Source organism: Phragmites australis, chromosome 21 (genome assembly GCF_958298935.1).
Source record: "Phragmites australis chromosome 21, lpPhrAust1.1, whole genome shotgun sequence".
Taxonomy (NCBI): domain Eukaryota; kingdom Viridiplantae; phylum Streptophyta; class Magnoliopsida; order Poales; family Poaceae; genus Phragmites; species Phragmites australis.
The window spans coordinates 3,610,796-3,620,944 of NC_084941.1; the positions used below are offsets into that span (position 1 = coordinate 3,610,796).

A 10,149-nucleotide genomic window follows, 5' to 3' on the forward strand; every position below is an offset into this window, starting at 1 on the left:
TTTACAACAATGTCTTCAAGATTTTGCCCCTGTGGTTTCAGTTCATATAAAGAGGCAATGAAAGTAGTCACTGTATTTTAGGATGTGCTCTTTGTTACAGCCGGAGATCAAAGATAAAAAATGAAATTAGATGGATGTCTTAACCATTCAATTACCAGGTAACAAAGACAGGTGCACCCCTGAACCATTTTCTTTTCAAATAAGCAGCTGGACATGGTCGACATCTTTGATAGTGTGCTTGGCTCCCACATCACCTCATGTGACTGATTAATCCCAAGCCATGCCCCTCTCTTTTCAACAGGTAATAAGTGTTAAAATTCTGAAATATAGCTTGCTGCTGCCTTTTGTTCCGTGCTCTGCACATTTTCATCTCAAGAACATCTTTTGAAAAACGAAACAATTTTTCAGTTGTCTTCTTGCCAATGTTACACGGGAAAAATTAGTAAGCTTTGTATTTCTCTTTAGACAAGCATCAATGTTCTTCATGTGAGCATCACTTCTAGCTTCCTCTGGTTTCCTGACTCTTTTGTGCCAACCTTATAACAAACTAAGAAAAGTCCCATGGTAAGCCTACTAAGATTTTTAAGCAGTAATATCTGTTTTATATAGCTAATTAATATATAGGGTGTGGAGCTTTTGTAAGAAGTTTAGAAAGGAAAAGAACAAATTGCTATCTGCTTCCTATTATGCAAATATGCAACTCGAGAGCTTATTCCCTGTAGCTGGCAAATGAGGACTTCTTATTATTTGTTTTTCTTAACCTCTTTGAGCCAAGTATAGATACCTTCACGAGGCATGGGAACTCTATAACCAGCTCTTCTGATAATTTTCTTTTGTTTTTTAGGTGCATGTGAAGTCCCATGTAAGCGCTGTCTATATGCTGCTCTACATTTATTTGGTTCATGGTTTGCTAAGAACCTTTCTGCATCAGTGCTTTGTTGAGGACAACATCAGTCAGGCCAGCTATGTGAGTCGATGCAGAAACTAATTCATGTGATTTTTTGATGTTTAGGCTAAAGAGGCAAGCACGCATGTGCTGTTGTGCACGATCGTTTGTAATAGCTCTGTTGCTTAACGTGTGTTTTTAATATGAAAGTAGCACATTGCTTCCCTGGACAATTGTTATGTCTGATGTTTCATGTATTAAATGGGTGGTGCTAACTTTGTACTAATTACCAAAAAAAAAAATCCTTTGTTTCTTCCTTAGTTGTCAGCTGAAGCTTTCATTCCCTTGCACACAAGATTTTTATGCTATATGTGGCTCTTCGTCAATGTTATGGAGACTTCAGCTAGGATCACTTTCCTTTTTTCTGCTTATTGTGGTAACTCAATGCTACTTCTGTCGACATTGGGCCAACATGTATATCAAATTGCACATCCCGACATTGATTTTTTGTTTTTTCCCCAAGAGATTTTGGTCACTGCAGGTTCAAAAGCACATTAATGAAATTTGCTTACAGTTTGATGAAGGAACAGCTGACAGATTCCTTTTCCTTCCCTGCTCAATTTAACAGTGTCTCTACTCCATTAATATTCATTTACTTTTCTCAGTTCTAGGTTTAGGGCAGCAAGTAAAAGAAAAGGAAACAATACTGCAGTAGGAGGCTTTGGAGATAAGTGATACAAAACGTAAGGCTGGAGTGCTAAGACCATAATTTGTGTTCTTTACTGTGTCCAGAGATTTTATGCTCCCATTTATGATTATCCGATTTTCCATTAATAAGCTCACTCATGACGCTCGACTGTCTCGCTGGTAACAAAGTCCTCATATGTTCGCCCTTTGTTTTGGAGAGAGTAAGGTGCGGACCCCTAGGTTGCTAGGGTTACAGTCCTAAAGAAGCCCAACTTTCATGCATACTACAACCAGAAAGAAAAGGCCGATGCGTGTCGAAGACCACAACCATACTATCCCAGACTCCTAGTGGGCATTGTAGTCTACCGTTCTACCCCTGATGGAATCCAACATGGAGCAGTCACTTATCACAGCCATCTAGCATTAGAGAATAACATTGAAGACCTTGCATATGATCTATACCAAATATCCACGAGCACGGCATGGAGAGCAACGACGACGATGACATGATATATCTACCTAATCCATCAAACAACAATCCATTCTCCCCGTTTCTCCATCGCTAGCAAACCACCCTAGGTAGCACTTTATGAACAAACACCACCAGTCAAGGATCCACCCCAATAAAGACTCCACTCCATTGAAGGCTCCACTGCAGCTTTCATCCCTAGCAAGTTCTCTACGATTACATACAGTATCGGTGAAGCTGTTCATCTTTTCCCATTTATAATCATGTATAATATATACGAGCAACTGCTGATCCTATTTCTTACCCCTGTATAACATATATAGACATATTTATTATGTTCTCTATGCTACATAAGAGTGCCAAAACAAATAGATGCTACTACAGTGCAGCACACATAAGCATTGCCTATTTTTTCAAAGCCCCCTCTACAAGTGGCAAGCGAGAGCGCGCCGGTCTCCACTAGTATATATAAACCACGTCGGTTTCTCACTCGTCCTTGAGTTACGTCAGCAAAAAAACGTGGTCCGTCGGGTGAAGCCAGCGAGGGAGGAGAGCCGTCCGATCGTAGACTGTGAGCCATCTTCGTGAGTCCTCACAGAGCACACGCCAGAGATCATTTATGGCTGGCTGTCTAAGTGCGGTGGGATCCCGCACCCTCAGTGCTGCCGCTCACTCCGCCGCATCCACCCTCTGTCATGGGCCTCCCTGTTGGCAAGCATATCGTCCACGACCCGCCCGTACGTGCTCGCTCCCTCAACTGTTAACCCCACCCCTCCTATGGACTCGAGGATCTCTCACCAAGGTAGTAATTTTGCGGTTTTGGGGTGGTTGTTCTTGGGCAATAGCTTTTTTGCCATCCAACTGGATGGCGCTCGCCCAAATGTCACCATACCATTTTTTTTTTTGTCACGCACAATAACTTTTCCATTGTGAACAGTAACCATGAGCTAAAAAATACCACAAAAAATGTGTCAATTTTTGTACATACTCTATAATTTATAAGCAACCCATTTTAACTAGATTCACCTAAAAATCTTGTGTAGAATTCAAACTAAAATTCTTCAAAATGTACTATTTTTGTAACTTCTAGTAATTTTTAAGTCCTCACAAAAATTCCAAAAAATCTGAGAAAATTCACTAATATTCCTCTAATAAGATGCAATAATTTATAAAATTATCTCCCACCTTAGATTATGAGGTGAAAAAGTGACTTATTAGTATTACAAAGTAAGTCACTTTTTCACCTCATAATCTAGGGTGGGAGATAATTTTATAAATTATTAAATCACATTATAGGAATATTAGTGAATTTTTTCAGATTGTTTGGAATTTTTTTGAGGACTTAAAAATTACTATAAGTTGCAAAAGTAGCATCTTTCAAAGAATTTTAGTTTGAATTATACACAATATTTTTAGTGAATCTAGTTAAAATGGTTACTTATGAATTATAGAGCATGTACAAAAATTGACACATTTTTTATGTCTTTTTTTAGCTTATAATTACTGTTTACAACCGAAAAATTATTGTGCGTAACAGAAACTTGGTTTCAACACTATTTTGATGGCAAATGAGCAAGAAAATTTGTTAGGATCGCATTTGGGCTAGCGCTATCCGTAGGATGGCAAAAGAAGCTATTGCCCTAGTTGTTCTTGGGGGATTCAGAACGGGAGGAAATTGGTTGTTTATATGAGGGGATTTTGTTGGTTCACCTTCAATCACGTTTGTGGATTCATTAGGTGCGAATCCTTGTGAGAGTAGAGGAGTGAGTAAGGATTATCAGTAGACCAATTGCGGATTAGATGGTTTTGATGTTTGTTGGGATGATTTCTTCGTGCTATTGGTGCTTATCCATTGTTCTTCTTTGAGTTGCAGCTTTCTTGCAGGTATCCTAGAGTCGTAGAGTTCGCGTTGACATTGGAAGGGGTAGGAGCCAAATTGAAGCAGCAGGGATCATGGCACCACGTATAGGAGCAAAAACCAAATTAGGTGCATACATTTTGCCGCATCAGTTGTTCATGTGTTCTCTGAATTCCTCTAGACGGTTTCATCCGAATTTTCTTGCGTAGATCGAGAAGAAGAGCAACAGGACTCAAGGCACCAAATCATCAAGTATAGGAGAAGAGCAGTACAACTGTAAGTAAATAAATCATGATTTTTGGGTTCATTTATTGATCTGCCAATGCGTTTCTTGGGTTTTTGCATCATTGATGTGCTATAAACCTTTTGCATCACTAAGGAGTGCCAGCAGGCCCGTGCTTGCCGATGTCTGTAGTGATGGGTTAGGCGCCATCAAGCTGCTGGCTCGACGGGCCTGGACACCGCTGAGCAACAAGGAGAATGTGCCACTAGCATGGGCTGTGAGGGCTGCACCGAAGAGGAGTCCCTTACCTGATTGGTATACCCAAGGACCCCACTCCGTGACATCACATCAATCGTCAAGGTGGTGACTATTTCCTTACTGTTTGTGTGATGTTCTCTTAATTCTGTAAATGCTGTAACCATTTATGCTAATATTAGAGTTATCTGATTATGTTGTAACTTGCATTTTGTGCATAATGTGTTCTTTAGGATATATTATAATGTAGACATTGTTGTTGTTGATGATCTAGAACTGTGGTAGAGTCTTGTATTCAAAATGTCCCTTCTTACAAAAGTATGTTCTGGAGTAGAGTTGCCAAGTTAGTATTCCAAATGTAACATTTAGGCTTGCTGGTGTCCCTACTCTTGCTGGTGTAGTATAATTTTTTTGTGTATTACAACAAGATCTATCAATTCACTTAGCTAGTGTCTTGATGACTGAAAAATGGGAACATACAAGCAACAAGATTTTTCAGTCGCTATTCAAGAAGGATGAGATAGGATTGGTGTTCATATTATACAAATAAATGGGTTACTCCATCTACTTGAGTTGTGCCTATGTTATTTCAGCTTTGTTGCATCTTTGAGATCATAGAATATATTTTTTGCATGGATGATGTTTCAAATTCAAGTGTGTGAATATAATTCATACAACTTTATCAGAACATAGTTTCTATCATCATATCTGCTGATGCCGCTAACTATTATCATCATCTAAATATCGTATCTTAATTACCTTAGTAATTTGAATTTAAAATTTAGAGGGCTTTGCACCTTAGGAGCCGTTTCTTTTTATGTGACATGAATTTTTAGGAAATTATAAGCTAATCGTTAATTCAAATTACTATTTGAACTGTCAAATTTATTATTGAGATACAATTTCTCTAGAGAATTTAATAGCTGAAAGTCCTGGCTATGCAATCCAAATTACTTGGACATAATCTGATTTTTCTTTGTACATAGAAAAGAGTCTACCAAGCACAATGTGCTTATTATACTTAGGGAGTACAATCACAAATGCAATGGAGCTATGCATTCACCTACATGGATTCATATATGATGACTTTTCAGATATACTTGATTGAGATATTATTTTTGGATATGGAATGAATATTCATCAGGGTTTACAACTTGTCTGAACTGGAACTCACTAGCTTCTCGCAATATTGGACTACCAGATACTCATGATTGTAATTGTTTAATGGGTTACTCCATCTACTTGAGCTGTGCCTAAGTTATTTGAGCTTTGTTGCAGCTTTGAGATCATAGAATATATTCTTCTACATGGATGACATTTTAACTTCAAGTGTGTGAATATAATTCATACAACTTTATAAGAACATAGTTTCTATCATCACATCTATTGATGGTGCTAACTATTATCATCCAAATATTGTATCTTAATTACCGTAGTAATCTGAATTTAAAATTTAGAGGGATTTGCACCTTAGGAGTCCTTTCTTTTTTATGCGACATGAATTTGTAGGAAATTATAAGCTAATCATTAATTCAAGTTACTATTTGAACTGTCAAATTTATTGTCAAGATACAATTTTGCTAGAAAATTTAATAGCTGATGGACCTGGCTATGCAATCCAAATTACTTGTACATAATCTGATTTTTCTTTGCACATTGAAAAAAGTCTACCAAGCACAATATGCTTATTATACTTGGGAGTACAATCACAAATGCAATGGATCTGTGCATTCACCTACATAGATTCATATATGATGACTTTTTAGGTATACTGGACTGAGATATTGTTTTTGGATATGGAATGAATATTCATCAGGGTTTACAACTTGTCTGAACTGGAACTCACTAGATTCCTCACAATACTGGACTACTAGTACTCATGATTGCAATTGTTTGTTTTATATGTGCAGTGTATAAAATTAGTACATGATCTATCTTAGTACAATTCTAAGCAATAAGCAATCATGGTGAGATTCACTACACAATATGCGTGGAAGTGTGAATGGTATGGGAATTAGTCCTCTCCATATTAATCTTCTGCTTTTTACTACCACAAATTGGCCTCATACCTTAGATGAATAAGTACAACAACCTTTATTAATAACTCAATTTATTTATATATGGCTATTTCGCTCACATGACAAAATAGATAACTTTGATATCCAAACAAGTTCTTCAATTTCAGAACAAGGCTATGTATGTTGTGGTCATTGGATTTAGCTGCTAAAATTTGTTTCAGACCTTACTAATGATGCAACATGCCCATCTTTCTTTGTGCTCAATATTTTCATTTTCTTTTGACCTTAAGTTCTGCTCTTGCTGGACTGAAACTTGTATGAACCCTGCAATTGAGGCACTTATTGTTGGGGTAAGTGCTTAAGTAGTATGTCGAATTAATAATTTCTATTTGTTTTATTATTTTTTAAAGCTCACAATGTGCATACTAACTATGTTGTGTTCTAGATATAGTAACAAAGAGACTAATTGGGCTTTTTATATGAAATATATGCTTGCTGGGTGTTGTAGCCTGATAGAAGGTACCTCCATTGTTAACTCAGCAACTGAATTTGTATGTCAACGAAAACTCTCTCACGACAACTCCATGCTTGATACACTCTCCCTACCAAATGAAATTTTCATCATTTAGGAACCTAAAAATCTCCATCCCAGAGAGGAATTTCACCTCTCCACCCAACATGATTCTTATTCGCTCTTTTGATGTGAACAAACCTGGTTCACAAGTTAATGAAATCAAGGGTGGTGTAGCAGGTGGCAGTATCCTCAAGGTGATCTCAAAACATTACCATCTTTCAGAAAACCATGTTTGCATATGTATCATGCAATATTCTTATTCTGTGGAATTAAATTTTGAATTCCTATCTGCGGGAAGTCCTGAAGGTGAACCAGAGAATCAAAGTTTACCCAGTCTTTGTGATGAAGGATGAGAGTGGCAATATTAAGTGTACCCCTATCTTGAGGATTGTGTCTGTCGGAGGATTAACTCCTATAGCAGGGATCCCGAGAGACCCCCTTTTTAGAGATTCGGCCGGAGGGATGATCCTGAATAAGTTCGTCGGAGAAATGAATGAGAGTAAATGCAATGACCGGTGGTGGGGGAGGATGATCGACCCAGTGCAAAAAGAAGTAAATGCACCGGAATTTAGACAGGTTCGGGCCGCACGGGGGCGTAATACCCTACTCCTGTATGGATGCGATAACTGTCCTGAGAAAGTCCCTCAAGGATGTTGCTGGTTACAAGAATATTGGCCTAACTAAGAGCTTGAGGCTCCTTGTTCTTCGGCAGGGACTGTCCCTTGTGCCTTGTGTTCGTCTATGGTTCGGTTCTTGATGCTTGGGTGCTTGAGGATTCTTGTTGGATGCTGGGATGCTTCGATTTATTTCTCTTCTGTGTTGCCGGCTCTTTTTGTACTCGCCGGCTGAGACATGCCCCGAACGGGAAGGAGGGGGGCACAAGTTCCAAGACGCCATGACTGGGAAAGACGTCATCATTTCTTCTGGATAAAGTGACCGGGGGTGGAAAAAACGCCGCACGCCCGGTCACCTGTCACCATAAACGCCCTGGCAACAGGCGCCGTGGAGAGGGCCCACCGGGCAGTCGCAGAGCAACCCGGCGTGCCCGCCCTGTCTTGTTCCTCTACCACAGCAGGGCGGCAGACGAAACGCCTTGATCCTTGCGATGTTATCCCGAGACAAGCCGGATGATACGGGACGGGACCCGTGCAATTAATAGCCCCACGCCTCTCTGCCAAAACATGGCAGGAACTGACACCGCGGCGGGAGCAGTTGGAGATGTCAGGCCACGCACGCTCATTAAATGCGGCCTCAGACCTCTGACTGATTGACACCTCATCGGCGGGCCCCTCGGAGGCCTTTCTGGGTCGTCGGGGCACCGAGTGCTCGGGGCTACTGTTCACCTCCCCGAGCACTCTCTCCCGAGAATGCCTGTCCTTGTCCTCGGGGTACCGGGTGCTCGGGGGTACTGTTCACCTCCCCGAGCACTCTCTCCCGAGCACTTTTGCTCGATCCTTCGGGGAACCGAGTGCTCGGGGGCTGCCACGTGCAGCCCCGAGCACTCTCTCCTGAGCACTCTTACGCGGATCCTCGGGGAACCGAGCGCTCAGGAGTTGCCACACGCAGTCCCGAGCACTCTCTCCCGGAACTTAGCTCTTCTGATCATAGGGGGACTAGGGTGCTCGGGGGTGACCGGGCACCTCCCCGAGCACTTTCTTCCCGGCACTTAGACTCTGTGGATCATCGGGGAATTAGGGTGCTCGGGGACTAGTGACTGTGGCCCCGAGCACTTTCTTCCCGGGACTTGAACTTTTCTCATCCTTTAGGAGGGACCTCGTGGGATGGTGCCATGTGGCGGATGGCTGGCCGGGCCTCGGGACTCAGGGACCCCCGGTTCCTGATACACCGACAGTGTCCCTACATGCTGAGCATAATGAACTCCAGTTTGCTGTTCCTGGAGGGCTTATTGGAGTTGGAACAACCATGGACCCAACATTGACTCATGCTGATATGCTGGTCGGTCAAGTCCTTTGTGAAGTTAGATCGTTTCTTGATATTTACATTGAGCTAGAGATCAGTAATATATTTGCTGCTTAAACCCCCCAAAGTGTAAAACATAAGTTGCTATTTCTGATACTTTTGCTTGTAGGTGAACTTCGTCCTCCACAGGAGGCTGTTGGGGGTGAGATCCTGATGCTTTACATTGGGTATATGTCTACTGGAGCCCGTGTGGTCACTGTCAAGAATGATCCTAAGAAAGGAGAGAAGCTGGTCCTTAGCAGACGCATCGAGAAGCATTGGCATCTCATTGGTTGGGGCACGATCCAGGCCGGCACTACCTCGACGTCCCACCCTGCCCACTCTGAATCAAATACTACCCTTTGGATGCGAATAGAGTTTGAAAGAGAAGAGTTGATATGTGGTAAGGCAGAGAGCTATTAGGAATAGTTTTTGTGCCAGCCACTTGGCAATATTTTGTGTGTGTGCAGTTTTGCATTGTTATTTGATGCTCCACTATTTTGCATCTTTTGTTTCTTTCTTGCCTCTCATTGTTGTCGTATGTTGCCTCGTCGCATGTATCACCATGTTGTAGAACCTTTTAAATCTGCACTTACCAATCATCGGAATAGTTTAATTTAGTAGTAGTTATATGTTTTGTAATCTTATAATTTAGTAGTAGTTATACCTTTTGGATCATCATCCAAAACTCTCTACTACCAAAGCCCACATATTAAGATAAGATCATGTTAATATGTACTATCACCTATATCGAAGATATCGAGCTCACCTCCTTCATTGCCAACGCGAGCCGCAGTGGCCTTGATGTCGCAAGGCACCGAAGGGAATTTTCTTAAATAATATTATTCTATTGAAAAATTATAAAAATATTATTCAAAATTAGATATTTACACAAAATAGATATCTGTCGGCACGCGGTGTGCTGATTATGGACCTGTCGACACCCCACGTTGAAAGGACAATGATGTTACTGGAGGTGCATATGTGTTTTTGAAAACTTCATCCCCTTGTTCCATAGTTGGCCTAAGTTTGCAGAAAAATAAACTAATAGATTTTTCACAAGTGAAAAATTTAAATATGTTAGATTCAACTAGTGCACAAATACCCTAAATAAATGTGATGTTGCAATCATAAGGTGATAAAGATGATTAAATTCTAGAAAGATATGCAAGAAACTCTAATCGGAAGATCTAACACTATTAATTGGATGTTCTGAACTG

The 10,149-nt window shown here is 40.6% G+C and overlaps 1 pseudogene; it reads left to right on the forward strand.

Moving 5' to 3' along the window:
• The first annotated feature begins 7,005 nt into the window (after nucleotides 1-7,005).
• Nucleotides 7,006-9,276, forward strand: LOC133904037 (uncharacterized; annotated as a pseudogene).
• Nucleotides 9,277-10,149: the final 873 nt, after the last annotated feature.